Raw genomic sequence first — 17786 nt, 5'->3', positions numbered from 1 at the left:
GATGGGTATTTAACCACTACTAGCAGCTATGGAGCAATACTCTGTGGGGTATTCTTACTTCGTCTGCTTTTTACACATCCATGAGCACGTACACATAAGTTTGAATCCACATCCTGCCACCAGTTATTAACTGAGAGCTAAGCAGCCAGGAGAGGCAGTGAAGAAGACAAAAGCAAACTAGCAAAAATGTGTTTAAATAATGTTTTTTTGAAACTACCAAATAATTGATTTAGAAGGAACAAAACATTTTCAACACTGATCTAACTTTCTGAGATCTGGGAATGTGACGGTATTTCTACAACAAAATTCATTGTGTTAAAAACACAAGCAGTCAGCAATAAACTGAAACTTGTTGCTCGTTGTCTGAGTTAATTATTTGGATTTGATGCCGCAATCATCTGTTATTAACAATCATCATATCCAAAGAGTGTTTATAAACCACTTCATCTCTCTGTGTTATTTCTCAGTTTTTTGTGCCATGCCTTCCTCCTCTTGTTGCCACACTACAAAGTCAATATTCTGTCTTGACTTTCATTTGGACAGCCTTATCCCTATACAGTACACATAACAAAGACCCTACAATCCATAAATTTCATTTGTCAATGCATTCTGATAGTACTGGCCACAGTGGCTGCATGAAGTATCCCACAAATAAGTTAAATCACTTCAGAAACAAATGATCTAACTATTATGATTATGTTTTAAAAATATAAAAAGTACCTAAGATTAGCAAATGATCATCATCCGTACACTAATAATCTTATGATTTTTGAAACCTTTGTAGCTACTAGTCTAAAGTCCAGTGTTTCATTAACCCATTCATCCCCCCAGACTTATTTGTCTTCCAAATAAGTCTGGCTCACCTGAAGTTTATCTGATTCCGAGCTGGCTGCTTTTGCTCCTTGCTTCGCTTCAGAGCAATTACTATTGTAAGTATTGTGTTAATGTAGCTAATAAAAATGATAGCCAACACACACAAAAAATAAACTAAGGCTGCAATCCTAGAACAATGCAACTGGCACTCCAAACCTTTTCCCATCAGTACTTTCTCATTATGAAGACACATTAATGTCTTGGTGATTCAAGTCTAAACAACATAATCCCATTAAGTAATTATTTTTTGATCACGAAAGCAGTGATTGACATGGATGCTTTAGCACTGCACTGCACATGTGAAAAAAGAATACAGAAGGCCAAATACACACACGCAAACAGCAGATTGCTCGAGGCTGTGGGTCCGGTATCTGACAGGTTGTGGGAGGATCAAAGTTCAGATTTTGAATGCACTGTGAAGGGAAAGAACAGAAAGAATAGAGGGAGTCAGGGAAGAGTAGATAGAGAGACAAAGCATTGATAAAGCCTCATCAGGATTTATACTAGCAGGAAATGAGGAGGGACGATTTACAGAACAGCGTGGGCGAGAATGCGACTGAGTTTAGCAGAGGAGAGGCGAGATAGATGAAAATAAGATATTGTAATAACAGAGGAGAGTTTGGACTATATTAACTCATATTGAGGTAGAAAACTGAGGTCCCCTACGCCCACCCTCCAACTACCCCCTTGCTCGCCTCCCTGTTCTTCATGGGAAGGAAAGCAGGATGTCTTTCATCCAGTTCAGCTGAAGGATCAAAGCCAAAAGGCTAGTCTGCTGAAACTGACCTCAATTTGCACTGCTGCACACTCCGCACTCTCCAACATACACAATCCTATAGCTCTCATTATACCTCCTACACCACCTCCCGCTGAACTACATACATGCTATTTCCCTTCCTGTATGCCACAGCACCTTATCCACTTAACACAGGAAATCTCTCAGTCCCTCCAATCCAATAATAGTACAATTTATAGCCGCCGCATTATCACTACGAAATATTACCTCCAGTAGCTATTTATGCAGTCTTTTACCATATATAACCTTTTACGAACTCTGATTATCAGATACGTGCTGTGCTAACATATAACTTGCATCTGTGGTGGTTAAACAACCTGTTCACAATAGCGTTACCCTGCTGCAGACTTCAAAGAGCAGCCTGTGTTTAGCTTCCTCTGTGTCTTCTTTCTCACTGTTTTCACTACAAACAGCCACTCTACTTAAACTCCCCACCCACCAACTCACACACACACACACACACACACACACACACACGCGCGCGCGCACACACACAATTTGTGTACAGATATGCATATACTCTCAAATGTATACATTTATACAACCAAATAAGTCAGAAATCTTTTCCTGTTGCGGATTAAAATCAGGTAAAGTTTGAAGATTGGATGACACGTTAATTTATCCATCAATTTTACTGTTTTTTAAACTTTTTTTTTTCTTCAACTGTACATATGCATATTTATAAACTGTTCATCCTGAAACCAAAATAAAGGCACTTGTTAACTTTATATCATTATACCTACCTGTGTTACCCATTAAATATATATGTTAACATTACATCGTATGCAACATATCTCACTGAATTATTATTTAATGTAGGGTGGACAGCAGTTGTTCTCATACAGCAGTTTAAGAACGAACAGTAATGAGTGACTGTTTGAGACTTTGTTGACACTACATCAAAGGTGGCTCTTAGCTTTGTATAATTATTCCACTGTTTAACTACATTTTCTTTTTATATCTATTTTAAAGTTATTTTCATTTAATTGTGCCTGATTTATTATTATTTTTCATTTCTTTTCCCATTTCTTTTTTTTTACCCTTTATTCTACAGACCTCTGTCTCGAGAACAGACTTTATTTTCCCTTCCAGTTGAAAAAGCTTTTTGTTCCTCACTTGAAATGAATTTTTGAAAGGAAAATACTGATGTTGTTATAGATTGTTTTATATTGAATACTATTAAAAATAGAATTAAACCGGTTATTTAGATCTTAAAAATGGTCAATTTGTGAATTGTCATATTTTGCTCCATAAATATTTCTTGATTTAAACACGGATAGTTTTCAGATAGTTTTACTGAATCGTTTGAATGAACAGCTTCTTACAGCTGTTTAACATTTAACATCTGAAAGAGGTTCTTCATGAAACTAATATATTTGTGCTATATTATGGCTTAGGAATCAATAAAAACAGTCATATATATCATTGAATTCAGAGGGAATGTATAACATAGAAAACATTTTGCTTTAATTTTATTTTAAATATTCAAAATATATTAATCATTTCCTTTTGTTCACACCTAAATTTATTCTAACTGTATTCTAGGGCAGTTGTGTTGCTTTATATGTTTATACAGACAGGCTGATAACCCTGCAGTAACATTTTCCCACTGTTCTTATACCTCACAACAAAGCTTTTCTCGCATTTGTCCACCTTCTCTTCTTTCTGAACGAGATCCTCATGGGGATCTCGTTCGCCAAAGGAGGCCAAGTTCCGAAATGACGTTCTTGGGCGCCCCCTACTGAGTTGCAGCTGCATTTTTTTTCTGTATGAAATATATGAAACGCACAGATAGAGGAAAAATCTTGAGGTCACAATGAAGCAGCCCGCCAAGCCCTGGATCCTCACTGTCGTTGATTTAGCAGCGGAAATGAAGACGTGTTATGAAATCATAGTTATGTGAGCCAACATGCTACACAATAAGTCCAGTTAATATTCACTGAGGCCAATGCAGTTCGTCCTCAGGGTGTTAAGACTTTACAGAAGGATCCATGGGATAGAAAGCCCATGTGTGGCATTAGAAGGCTCATTCAAGTTAAAACCCTCTCTTCCTTTCACACAGGGGAGCACAAGATTTAAGTTTATTCTCAGCGTTTTCTCCTGCGGTATTTTTAATCCATGATGTGTCCTTTAATTGCCTAATTTCTTTAATATCTTGAAGTAGGTCCCATACTGCTCCAAATACTCTCTGGAATTATTGACGTGCTCAGTTCTTTATGTTTTACAACATTTTTAAAAATCTTTCATGCTGTCAGTATTTCACATTTGGGTCAGTTATTAATTTACACTGGTTTGTACTAGAGGAAATATACTTGCAGGTGTCTTTTTTTTCCCCCCCCAAAAAATGTTTAAAAATATCTAAACTGATACAGTAAAACACATGCTGATGATTAAACTGAACAAGGTTGAGTGAGAATATTTAAGTCTTTAAAAAGAAATGCTTTGCAATAAGATATCATTTTACATTTGAATTAATAGCTACAATAAAACCCCGCCGAAGGATAAAAAGATGGCAGCATTAAACTGTATAAATATTCAAATTAAAACATCTGACCTACAACAACAGAAAGCAGAGCTGGAGCACATCACATCAGCCTGCTGAGTGTATGATTTTTTAGAATGTCCTCTTGATTGCAATTGGCATTGGCCCATCCTGCACACAAATAACCCCGAGCTGTAACCAAGTCCACCTGTTCGTAAACACAAACAGTTATGAACGCACTCCAGCCAGTCACATCTCATCAGAAACAGAACACAAAGTGCAGCATGCATCGACGGCTTCAGCTTGCCCCCGTGGATGAAAGCTGTTTCCCCTCAGTGCTGTGATGCTCAAACGAGGAGGGGCTGGTGTACAACAGTCAAAAAAACCCCCCCAAAAAACCCAAAACAAAAGAGGTGGTATTACACAACAAACTATTTGTGAAGTAAATGTTTCTAGTTTGTTTTTACCATCCATGAGGATTTTTCATTTTACTCTTGTAGGCTCCCCCTAGTTCTCAGAGCTGATCTGGACTGTGCCTCCAGAGACACAGTAGCCTGTTGTCTGGCCTGGGGGGAAGGGGGGGGTTGAAGGAGCGTTGTTATGAGAAGGCAAGGAACATGTTATGTTAACCTGGGTGGTAAAAGCCCAAGAATATTTGGGAAAATGCCCCTTTATACCTTCTCACACCCACCGTTTTCGGCCAAATTCTCCTGTAGTCTTTATGTCTTGGTTCCAAATTTCTAAAACTTATGGTATTTAGCCGTAGCTATCCTGCAATTATATTTAATTTGGTCGCTAATGAAAACATCATCAGAAATTTATTTCCAAAGAAACAATTGCCCTGCATGGATAGTGACAAGGTTTTGCTGAGGAAATGTACCCCAAGCCTAACAGTGAACTTTTCTGAACTCATCACAAATGTCTTTAATAACATAATAACATTCATAACATTCATAGGGCCAAAAGTAGAGTGCCCACTAGTGATGACCCTTTAAGCTGATGGAACAGAAATCATTAGCTGTGCAGTCATTGACAGTGTTGAGCAGTGTGTCAGCACTCAGACTGAAAGGCTCTCTGTTCCCCTCAAATCTCATTTTTGTATTGTGTTCATCTGGATGCTTTTCCAAGCTAAGCCTGGCACAGGCCTGGATTTCCGGAGACCAAAATGTGAGCCCAGGGAACTGGGCTCCTTCAGAAAAAGGGGGGAGATAGAGCACCACTCAGAAGCCAAACAAACCCAGAAATCAGAGGTTTATTTAATATCCCCTGTCTTATATTAACAGCGGTGCTACAGGCTAACCCTGACCCATGTGGGGTTCCAAAACTTCACTTAATTTCCTTTGGAATACATATTTTGTGTTTATTTTGAGATCCATAATATGGGCACAGGTTGGACTGATATATGGTCATTAAAAACATATTATTAGTATTTAATGCTATGAAACAGACTAAAAAGTAGCTTTGGGACAGATAGAAGACTTTTTTGTTTGCTCAGTTTTTGTTTTAGTAAGCAAATGGAATTGCATGTACTGTAGATACTATACCATAGTATAGTATCTACAGTATAGCAGCACAGGTTATTATAATGTCAACACTGAGCATATGATCTCTGCAGTAATCTTTGACATTGAGGGATTCACACTTGTTTGATGTCATACAGTTGAAATGCCCTGTGCAGGAAGGAAGTGCTCACCCACTGGTCGTCTGTTCCATCTTCAGGAGCTCTATGGGAGGGCGGGAGGATTTCAGTGCAATATTTACAGTGACCTTTTCCTCTCACTGGCCAGGGGCCCATGGGAAAAAACTGGAGAAGACAAACAATGAACAATAGGGTTCGGGGATGAGCAATGGTGCCAGCGCAGCATGTGCCATTGCGAGATGTAGATTACAGAAGGTTAGGGGGTCAAAGCAAGGATGAGGGCACCAATCGTCTCCCTCAGGAGCACACCTGCTCAGAAAGCCTGCACTATTTAAAAACGCAACATGCAATCGCGTGTTCCTCACTAAATAAATCATTTTGAATCGAGATTATATTTCTTTGAAACTTTGGGATATAGATGAGAAGATCAATAGGACATATATTCCCTGGTTGGGAAACCAGAAAGCCAGACTAGCTGTTTCCCCTCTCTTTCCAATTGTTATGCTAGGCACACACCACCATGTGCTGGCATGACCTTCATCTTTAACAGAGAGACAGGACAGTGGTCTTCTCATTTTATCACTGAGAAGGAAAAGTTTATTCCCCAAGATTGTGAAATGTTCCTTCAACTAAACATTTAGTGCAAAATTGTCAGTATATTAATGTACATATTAATTAATATGTACAAATGCACAACATTTATATTACAAAACATATATAATATATGTTCAATAATATAATAAAATATGTGATATATACTGCCACTTATTTCTGTATTCCCTGGGTGATATGTGTGATATACTGCTGATGTAGTCATTCATTGGCAAAGACTGTACCACTGAGACTGAGATCAAAATCTTCCACCATCATTGCTTTAAGTAGATGTTTATGTAGACAAACAGCCTCTGTGTTACATCAGCATCTGTGCAAACTCCCCAGTCACAGTTTGATCCCTCAATTATCAGATTAGTCAGTCTAATTGGACAATATGCTTTCCCTGGGGATTGGGCCTTGCCTTATCACAGAAATTCTTTCTGCCCTGCACAATTTGGTGAGATAAATGTAATGCCATCAGTGTTCTAGTGTGTGCCTGGGTGGTCTCTGTTGCATTTCTAATGATGCTGCGCCTTTCCCAGAACAAGTGGAAATACCTCAATGATGCACCGTGAAAAGAGAGATGAGGAAAGGAGCAAAGCTCCCAATGGGCTTCAAAATTCTCACACAATGGACAACCAACACTTCAGAAGAGCAGGCTGATTTTATTGCTGCATGGAGACTTAGATCCACCATGGATACATAATTACATTAAAACCTTGGTCAGCAAAGTTTTGTGTGTGTGTGTGTGTGTGTGTGTGTGTGTGTGTGTGTGTGTGTGCGTGTAATATAACTGCCTAATTAAGTTTCCACAGGTAATTAGGGTATCTGCTGAGAGACTAAAGTGGCTTTAGTGATCACGCTGTTTTCTTACATTGATCTTTTATTGTTTCGTGCATCGTTTTTTTAATTTATATAGCACATTTAATTACATCACCAACGTTGACCAAAGTGCTGTACAGAAATGCAAAATAACTAGTGCCAAAGAATTTAATTTATTTATTATTTATTTAATTTTAACATTTAAAAGGCCTGAAATGTATAAAACAAATAATTAAAGTTACTATGCTACAGAGTTTGTTTGAAGTTATGGAGATCGCCGAGTTAAACACATTTACCGTCAGAAATTGTAAATATGCATTTACAAAGTGATAAATACTAAAAAAAACAGGCACATTTACTAAGAACCCGAAAGTTTTAGGCACATATTTGATTACTTAAAATATCGATCACAAGCAAATTAACTGCATTACATACTTTATTTCGTTTTAGTTCATTTCGTTTTATTTTGAAGGCTGCATGAAAAACGGAAGACCGGAAATAGTTAAATGATACAGGAAACACCGCAGAAGGCAAGCGACTGTAAATTGTAAGTTAAATATTTCCCTTTATATCTTCTACTTTTTCTACCCCAAATAGCTCGCTATAATTATGCCATGTCATTTAGAAATCTAAGCCCTTTTTATGGTCATGACGAACGAGAATGACACCCTCTAACTCCAACATCATTCTAGCATAACAAATCCGGTTAATGGCAAACGCTAGCACAAGCTAACTGCAGCTGTCAAATTTCTCAGTAAAGCTTGTATTCTTTTTTCTAGTAAAACGAAAGAGCTATTTACTTATTGTAGCAGTTGGCTTTAACCTGTCTGACGAAAAAAAATAACTGGGAAATGGTCTATTTGTGTCATTCTGCAGTGTTAGAGATATTACGATTAGCTGTGCCAAACTCCGTTAAAATTTCTGTCTTATTAAAGTAAATTTGGTGTTGCGTTGTTTATGTAGTGATACACTTAGTGACGAAACTTCTTACTAGTAATCATTGACTTCTGGTAAATTCGGGAAGGTTATACTACGTTAATAGCTATAAAAATTCATCTTCTTGTCTTGCTTAGCTGTGACCCCTCCTTTGTTTTGTTTACTTTTCGATTAGTGCTGAATAACAGCTGGGTTGTTCATAAAGCAGATGCATTATTAAAATGAAAACCTATGTGATGCTCAAAGCATTAAATTGGCACTTCACTTGCCAGATGTTGTAATCCACAACGCTATATTCAACGGGTGCGGTTGTCTGCAAATATAGAAGATACATCAAGATTTCATATAGAAACCACCTTCTTTCTTACGTCGACCCCACCTTGCAACTAATCTCTTGGGTTTTTGTTTTATAAATAAATACATAAAATCTGCAATAGTGACTTCACATGCATTTGAAGTAGTAAGAAGTGATTGCTAGTGTGATGAAATTACACTTAAAACACCTTAGTGGCACTTGGAGAACGAAAAAGAAAAAACTTAGAGAGTGAAAACAAGAAAAAGAAGAAAAAAGAAACAAAGTGATTACACTCATTTACCTCATGTGACAGAGAAAGGCACTGACTGGAAAACAAACTGATAAGACTAAACATTAGTATATTTCAAATTAGGTAACTTGACTTGTTTTGGGGAATTAATTTGGTATGATTGTTACGTTCTCTCAGAATGCTCATTCAGTTCATGTGAGAATCATATTCCCTCATTACCCCTGCATGAATGGCACGCTTATCTTGGATGATTATGAGGTATAATTACATGGTAATGTGGCGCATCAAAGATAATCACTTCTTGTGGTTGAAGCTACAGTTAGTTCTGATTTAGGTCAGTGCACCTGTGATGTTTTTATGCATATTTTCTATCTAGTTAATGATTATTTACATTATTGATTTGTGTACCCATTACAGTTTTTATATTTGAGAGGGTGAAATCAGTGAATTTTTATTTGTTTCCTGAAATAGACCACAAACACACTAATTCTCGCTGAGTGAATTGTAAGATGAACTGATTTAAGTGGTTATATTATGAAAGCACATCTTGAATTTCAACAGCTAAGCAATTGCAACAATTTGACCCTTAACGGGAAAGCACATTGTTTTACTACAAGGCTGTAGTGCTGAAAATTCTCAACACTCGGGTCTGAATCAGTGCAGGATGTAACTGACCTACGATATGTTTAGCGTTTATTCCTAATGCTGCTCGTCTGTCACACTTCAGTTGCACTACAAAGTTACAAAGTGAAAAATCACGTTGTTCAGAATCACTTTTGTCATTCACCTCAAGATTCTTTAGCATAATGCTGCCTCAATGATGAGCACTGCTTCTTTTTGTTTTCTAAATATTCTAACCAGTCTATGTTAGTCAGAGATCAAGAAAGTGCATTTCAACATTTCAAGCTGTGGCTGCACATACAATCACTCCTAGTATATGTAAACAGTGAGATACAACTTAATATACATAAAGACCTCCCAGATATTATGTAAACGCTTCTCACTTCAGTCTCATTAAGTTTAGTGTTTTCAGACAGAACACAGTTTAAGCCTCTGTAATCCTTTTTCTTGTGTGCTTTTGTCTAATGTTGTTAGACGTACTTTCTTTAAATAGCTCTATCCCATGGAAGTGGTTCCTTACCATGTGTGTTAGTTTAACTGATTGATTGTATGACAGAGTGAATGAGAGCAATTTGATTGACAAGTCAACAGCAGGCTGGTGCCGTGTCATAGAAATAAGATGTCGATCATTCGAGTTGAGGTCCATGGTAGCAATTCTACAGTTAGAGCCTACAGAGCTCTGTGTATCACTTCTCTTTCTTTAGTCCAGAGTCAGCATTGGTGACAGGGGAAGGTGGGGGGTGGCTACACTGATCCATTTCCTGTCCCCTCCTGGGGCTCTAATTGAAAAATTTGGGTGGCCCTGTTGTTTGTTTTGGTGGAATGTGGTGGGCTGCGTTTTTTTTTTTTCTTTTTCTTTTTCTCTTTAGAATTTCCTGAGTGACGCAGCTCCGTAGACCTCGGGGTGAATCAAGTGATGGGGGCTGGGCAAGACTTTGTTTGTAGCAGCACTTTTCGCTTACCCCTTTCTGCTTTCTGCCCCACCTGGCATTACCCAGCCTACACACAGAGCTTGCTGGGCCACTGGTCTTCACTCCGGGGTTTCTGTGACCTTGTCAGATCTAGATAGGCAAAGGGGCTGTGGCCCCGTGAAAACAAACATGTCATAAGTTATGTCAACTCTTTTTTTAAATTAATTTGTTTTTTACATATTTTAATACAAAATGAATAGGTCAATGATTATTTGTTAGCTTGGTAATCATTTTTGTTGCCTGCCACTTTTTTTTTTTGGACTTTCATATATATTAGCTCTATGCTGATTGTTTGGGATTTTAATTTATTTTAGACCAAAACGATATAAACTCTTCTTAAACATCATATAAGACTCAACAGAGGTGAGTAACATTATTCTCTAGAAGGCAGATAAAATCCCAAAGGCTCTTTTATTGGAGAAGTGAACTGAAACCTGTTTACAGGTTACAATTATATCACAAAAAACCCAAACACTCAACAATGTATGAACATTTAAATGGCCTAAAATCATGCCAGTTGTCTGACATGTACACCAACACAGATCACAGATGGAATCACGTCATTCAGACTCGCTGCCGTCATTCACCTCAAGATTGCTTACTATATTGCTGCCTCGCTGATTTGTTTATTTTATGAGGTTTATTTTACTTTTTTTTTTTTTTAACTAGTACCAGCAGTCACCAAGTAGTAAAAGTAAAGTAAAATAAATGTTAGCTGCCCTGTATAATTGGTCAGTTTGGATGTTGTTTTGTTTGTTTGTCTGTTTGTTTGTTTTGTTTTGTTTTTTGACATTAACAAATACACTCCCCAGCTATTCTGACAAATGGGGTAAAAAGTTTAATGTGAGTTATGATTTGACAAACTTGTTATTATTATTATTATTATTAGTAGTAGTAGTAGTAGTAGTAGTAGTATTAGATTAGCTGCGTGATTTTATAAAATGAAGTCTCCTTTCTGTATTCACAAAACAGTAGAGAAATATATATTAATTTAAACATGGATTATCATCACAACATCATTTGCCCTAAATTCAAATACGAGAATGATGACTCAAAAACAGGAAATTGTTTTTAAAGAGTAAATATTGCATTTTTGAAACAAAACATTAGACTTATTTTATTTATTACATTAAATGAAATGCTACTATTTTGGGGAAAAAAAATACCCTAAATTGCACTCTTTGAAAATTGCTAAGTGGATTTTGTTTTTAATCATGATTTGGGTTTGAAATCAAGTAATTGTTCAGCGTTGTTCTGTGGTACTAAAATAAATATTTTTGGGTTGTTTATAAGACAAAATAGTTCAAAAACTTGAGCATAGGGAAATTGTGATAGACATATATCAATATTCATATGCTAGACCAGGGATGTCAAACATAAGACCTGGGGGCAAGAATCAGTCCGGCAAAGACTCCAGTCCCACCCGCTGGATGGTTTGGGGAAATATGAAGGAGGGGGTAAATTTGTGGACTTTTAACTATATTTGTATCATTTTTACAGCTTTTCCTGCTGATAATGACTTCCCCACAGCCATTCATAGTACACCAAAGTAGTCAAATAATAAACAGTTAAATGACAAAAAATTTCATGTTTTTCACTGTGTACAGATATTTCAGTTAAAAAAGTATTCTTTATAAATACACTTTTACTGTCATTTTACACATTTTCATGTAGAAAAACTGAGGTGTGCTCAGGGATTCTCAGGGATTAAATGTGCACTTAGACATCTGTACACTGACAAAAAGGGCAGTTTCACTCGTCTAGCCCATTTCAGATGAAAATGTGTGGGGCAGTCTGTGGTCCTCAATGTAAAAATGAGTTTGACTGTATCCCTGTGCTAGACAGACCGAGTGTAAATTCAACACAATATTGGCAGCTCTTTGAAGCATTAGACATAGTAAATGACTTGATGCTGTAAACCTTAATAATTAATTACAAGCCCACCAAAGTGTTTTAGTGTAAGCAGCGGTCTTTGTATAACTCCTGGTAGTATATGAGTGGATGTTTCTCACGCTGGTGATGTGTTGTTTTTAAATGTGAAAAAGCTGGGGCAGCAGTGTTATAACCTGGCTTATGAAGGTTCAAACTGCTCAGTTTCGCCTTGTCATTGGGCAGAGCCGCCTGTCTCCAGCCTGTTAATCCTCTGAAAACATTGTCTTGCATTTGCAGGCCTATACTTCATGTTTGTGTTTATTAGTACAGGATTTTTATATGGGAAATTGGGGACTCCGCTTCATTAGGCATAACTTAGTAAAGCACTTGAGACTGACAAACAAATAAACAGATAGCCCTAAAGATAACAGACCCTGTAGGCAGACATCATGATGCTTGGCCAGTGAACCAGAAGCACACATTTGATCATCTGCTCTCCTTATCTGTCACGGAAAAGTCTCCGTGAGGGCTGAGACTGGCCGCTCGCAGTAGAAGCGCTGACTCATTGTCAAAATGACTGGTCAGTAGTTCCACAATTTGTTAGCATTTGGTCCCTTTCTGGCTTTGAGCTGCATGGCCCTCTCCACACCTTAGAGGTATGCAGTGGCCTTGGTGTGAGCAAACACTGAGGAAGATTTTTTCAGAATCCACCCAGGCTGTCTGATCAGACCAGTCATCTGGGTGATGTTTGGCCAGCTCTGTGCATTCAGAGGAGTCGGGGGGGGGGGGGGGGGGGGGGGGGATCTTTGATGGAATCTGGTGTTTGGGTTACGTTAGAGAGCACAGCGTGAAATGGTGAATGTGTGTGTGGAAGAGGTACCGAACAGCCAGTTAGATTTTATAATGATTGGGGGGGGGTTGAGTGTGATGAGCTGTCTAAATGGGTCTCTTTGTGCCCACTAAACCTATCACACTCTCCCTGACACACACACACACACACACACACACACACACACACTCACACACCAATCACTGCCATATGTGGATCACCTTTAAATGCTCAGTAGCAAATTATCTGAGGTATAAACGCTGTAGTCATGGCATGTGTTGATAAGTCTGGTCAGATACCATAGATGGTCACCGATGGTAGACATAACTGTTCTGCCATATATCAATAGCAGTTATGTCTGAAGCCTAAGATTTTTTGGGGGGGTCATTTCCAGGAAGACTATTAGGAGTATATTGGTTCCTTTTTCACCAAAGACAAAAAATTGGGAGAGGAATATGGGGGGTCTGACATGGAGCTAATCATTTAAATTAAAAACTCATCACATTCAGCTATTATCCAGTTTCCTTTATCTAGTGGTTGTATTTCAATTCATAATAACAAAATAGTGAAAATGTCTGGGATGGACTGATATATCGGCCTCGTTTACTGATATTGGCATATCTGCAAATAACATTTTTTGGTACTGGCACCGGATATCTATATCAGCCCAGAATTTTGCATTCATTCGTAAAAAAGTTCATACCAGTCATTCAGATGTGAATTAGATGGTTTCAGATTGCTTTGTTTGTGTAAACCAGTACCACCAGTGTAAAATCCAAATATCACAGAAAAGCTACAAATGCTCACTTTTGAAGAGCTGGAATTAGCCAGTGTCTGTTTTTAATTTCATTATTTTGCCTTATAAAAACTTCCTGTATTTGAATATTCAATGTTAGTGAATACAGTATGTATACAACCACCACATCATTTACAGGCTAAGGTGATTTGTAGTTCCCGTCCCCAGACGGTCATTTTTTTTGTTTTAATTGAACACAATAAAAACAGACAATGGAGTACTTAACAAAAAACTGAAGTACAGTGAAACTATATCACTTGAGAAATTGTTCCGTTTTTTTGAGTCTGTCTGTCAGACCGATTCTTTAGCTTTTGAGCTGATTACAGCTACACATCAGTTCTAAGGTTCTAGTGACACCAGATCACGGTTTATGAATCCATTTTACTGGATTCTTTTTTCCTGGTACATCATTTGAAATAACAGTAAAGTGTAGTCAACATGAGTTGGACTGTTTATGCTTTTTACCAGAAACATTCTGCAACAATATTCTTTTATATAATTCTTTAACTGTTATACGTTTGATCATAAAATACATAATAAAACCTGATTTAATCCTGTTTGAAAAATACTGGAAATGGTAACATACTTGCTGGTAGCCTGTTGATTTAATGCATCAGATCAGAACGTGCGCTCATAATAAAAAATATCAACATCAAACGCTCGATTTATATGCAAGACGTTCCATTGGGATTCTAAAATGTAAATCTTTTCTGATATGTTTTTTTTTTTTGTTGCATCAAGAAATGTTACAATGAAATGGTTTTATCTATTTTAGCGATTTAATGGAAAGTCTTTCATTTGTGTCTGCATTTTCCAGCGCTGAGCCAAGGAAGGGTGGTCACTTGTTAGTGGTTCTGCAAGAAGATCCCAAACCTCAAAGTTCCACAGCTTCCATACAGATTAGAGCCAACCCTGCTGTTTGTTAGTGAGCCTCCAAGGAAAACAAACCTGCCTTTTTAGTACTAGAGAGAGAAGGGTTGGAGTTGGTGGTATTGAAGGCGGGGAGGAGATCATGGTTGGAGGAGACTTGAGCAGGACGAAAGAGGCTAAATCTGTTAATGTATTATCATTGTTTGTTGGCCTCACTTGTTAGAATTAAGTGGGGTATCATCTTAAGGATCTTAATGCCCCCTAGAGGCTGATACCTCTGTAAGTCTTGCGGAAAATGTTGCCTGCCTCATAAGTTTCCAGTTGGAGATTAAGATTTTGTTTTTCTTTTCATGCTACTTTAAGGAAAATCTATTCACAGTGAAGCCTCTGCCCGTATGAAGTTATAGTTTCTATTACCTTGTTTGCAGTTTACTTGTAGTGGTGCATGACATGAGACTTGTGCAGAGGTCTCTGTAGTTTCTGTGTGACTCTGTGCATCGCATGTGTGTGCGTGCACGCTGCTGTTATAGAGAGGGGTCTGGGCAGTGTTCCCGTGTCCATGCACAGCCCCCAGAGTAAAGTAAACACAGCGGCTCTTTTCTCATCCAAGCCGTCAGCAGGCTCTCCCCAGGCCCGCGCCAGAGACCACACACCCAGACCACACACACACATGCACGCACACACACACATACGAGCTGCCTGGACCTCTTTGCAGATCCTTCCACACACTTGCAGAGACCACACAACACCAACTCGGGCCCCTCGCACGCAACCTAGCTGAGCTGTCATTCTGCCAGTGTGTGTGTGTGTGTGTGTGTGTGTGTGTGTGTGTGTGTGTGTGGGGCCAGGCTATCTGTGTGTTTGTGCACGTGTATTTCCAAGATTAGTGGGGAAAGGATAGAAACACTCCTGGAAGCAGAATTAGAATTATAGAAAATAAAGAGCCCTGTCCTCTGCACCCTTGCCGCTCCCACTCTAAACATGTGGGATTGATGAAGGATATACCAAGCTCTTGTTTTAGACCTGTTAACCTCTTATCTTCTGCATGTCACACCCATAGCCCCTCCATTTCCTCTGACAAGCACAGGGCAGCAGCAACAACATGAGGTAAATCCCGCTGGAGGTTTAATGTTAACTGTTCGATGTCAGGGTAATTGGGGACAGGGGCTGTAGTGTGCGTGTGTGTGTGTCAGTGGGGTGAGGTGAGGTTGCTTTTGTGCTTCTGTATTTTTGCTCTTTCATGAGCCATTTTTTAAATATAGTTTCATTAAACCTAAGTGCTACATGTCGAATATTCAGCAACTGTTGAGTTTTGAGGTGCATGTGATTAGTACTGAAATGATGCGTCTCAACCGTAATTGTTGTTAATCTACAGAAAATGTATAGACATTAATTTAGGTTATTGATTATTATTATTATTCCAAAAGTTTCACAACTTTTTAATGCTACATGGGCATTTTCCAGAGTTAGCATAGAATATTTTACTGTACAATGTAGGACTGTCACCATGTTAGATTTTTACTCAGAGTTATTGTGTTTGAAAAAGTAAAACTGCTTGGATGTCGCAAAACGGTCATTACTTTACTAAACCTCATCAATTATACAGTTATTTGCAATATTTAATAATAATAAATAATATTTACAATATTATCATATGTGCATTACTGACACTGGCTATCAGTACACACATGAAGCACATGTTGAAAGAAAGGTTTATTTGCACTCACCATGTCAATTCAAAAGCTATTGTGAATGTAGATATAACTAATGATAATTGATAAATATGTCTGCTTTTTATTTAGTTGAATTTTATTATGTAATCTTTTAAAAGAAAAAAACTTGATTTGGTATCTTCAGCATACATATCAATAGCATATTATTATTTTAGGATGGTTTTAGATTTTCAGATTTGAATAAAGCTTTACTAAGTTTCCACACTTTAGATTTAATTAACTAAATAATTTCATGTAAAAGGTTAAGAATTTTCTATTGTTATTCATCCTTCCAGTGATAACCATAAATAAATATCTAATCTTATTCAATAAGATATGAATAATAATACGTAAAAAAAATATATATATATATATTGTTTTCACAAAAAACTGAAAAGCACCGAATTATTGTGACATTAGTAATGCTATGAGTCAGACTCATCTATAACTGGTTATTGTGCCTCAACTATTTTGCATATTAATAAGGACTTTAAATACAAGTTAAAATAGCTTGTGAGAGTCTGTAAGCTGTACAAAAGCATACAAAAAGAACAGTTAAGCAGTTATCAAGTTTTTCACAGGTGCCTTCAATAACCAATGAATAGAAATTAAGATAAGCACAAGCTGCACCCATAAATGTAGTTTATGGTTCCTGATGTAGGGTTTCTGCCTTTTTTGGGCCCCTGCCAGGATTATGTGTGAATATTTATTTATGTTTTTATTTTTATTTCTATTTAGAACAAAACTACAAGCATTAACTTTAACTTATCTTATTATCTTGCTATTCTTGATAAACTGAGGTGAATAAAAAAACAGCTTTAAAACTTTAAAGACATTAGAAAAGGGATTAAAAAACAGGTGGATGTTATTTTATGTAGGCTAACAGAATGAAGTAAAAAAAACGTACTTGCTCTTTATGCTGGAAGTGGGAAATCATTATTTTGTGTCTAACAACTAATAGTTAGCGTTATAGTCATAGATAGAGTTAAATTATTTGAGTGCAGTATTAAATTCTAGCGAATCCCAGCCCGTTGCCCCTTGCTGTTTCAGGTCTAACAACTTTTCTGTTGGAAACCTTGTGTCATATGCAGAGCCTGCTGCAGGTGTTGAAAGTTTCACTTTTTTGTTGTAGTCTTTATAACAAGCAGAGTAACCAAATGTTGTGCTCTGTCAGTTTTTATTTCCTTGACTTTAAGAGCCTCTGTTCATTCTTGGAACTCTAACTTGTACACCTACAACTAATTATTGGCCATATAACTGTGCAAAGGGTTACCAGCATGAACACACTGAAGGTCCAGTCCGTGTGAACTCCTGCATTGTTTGTGGAGAACGTGTTTTGGCTGCCGAGCAAAAGGGCGGAAGCCTTTCTCAAGCTGTTTCAGAGAGTCTTGACTGGTCAGCCGTTTTGAGACCTGGCAGTAATTTATT

General features: G+C 37.6%; 1 protein-coding gene across 1 annotated transcript in view; it reads left to right on the top strand.

Annotated features, from left to right (window-relative positions):
- Positions 1-7672: 7672 nt before the first annotated feature.
- The window catches only part of exoc2 (exocyst complex component 2), a 47614-nt gene continuing 37500 nt past the window's right edge, over positions 7673-17786 (top strand). The window contains exon 1 of the mRNA XM_019347155.1: positions 7673-7753. The gene's annotated coding sequence lies outside the window, so the exon portion shown is untranslated. The remainder of the gene's footprint in view (positions 7754-17786) is intronic.

This window comes from Oreochromis niloticus, linkage group LG17 (genome assembly GCF_001858045.2).
Source record: "Oreochromis niloticus isolate F11D_XX linkage group LG17, O_niloticus_UMD_NMBU, whole genome shotgun sequence".
In the NCBI taxonomy this organism is placed as follows: domain Eukaryota; kingdom Metazoa; phylum Chordata; class Actinopteri; order Cichliformes; family Cichlidae; genus Oreochromis; species Oreochromis niloticus.
The sequence above is the reverse complement of the archived record's forward strand: the minus strand, read 5'-3'. Positions and strand labels throughout refer to the sequence as shown.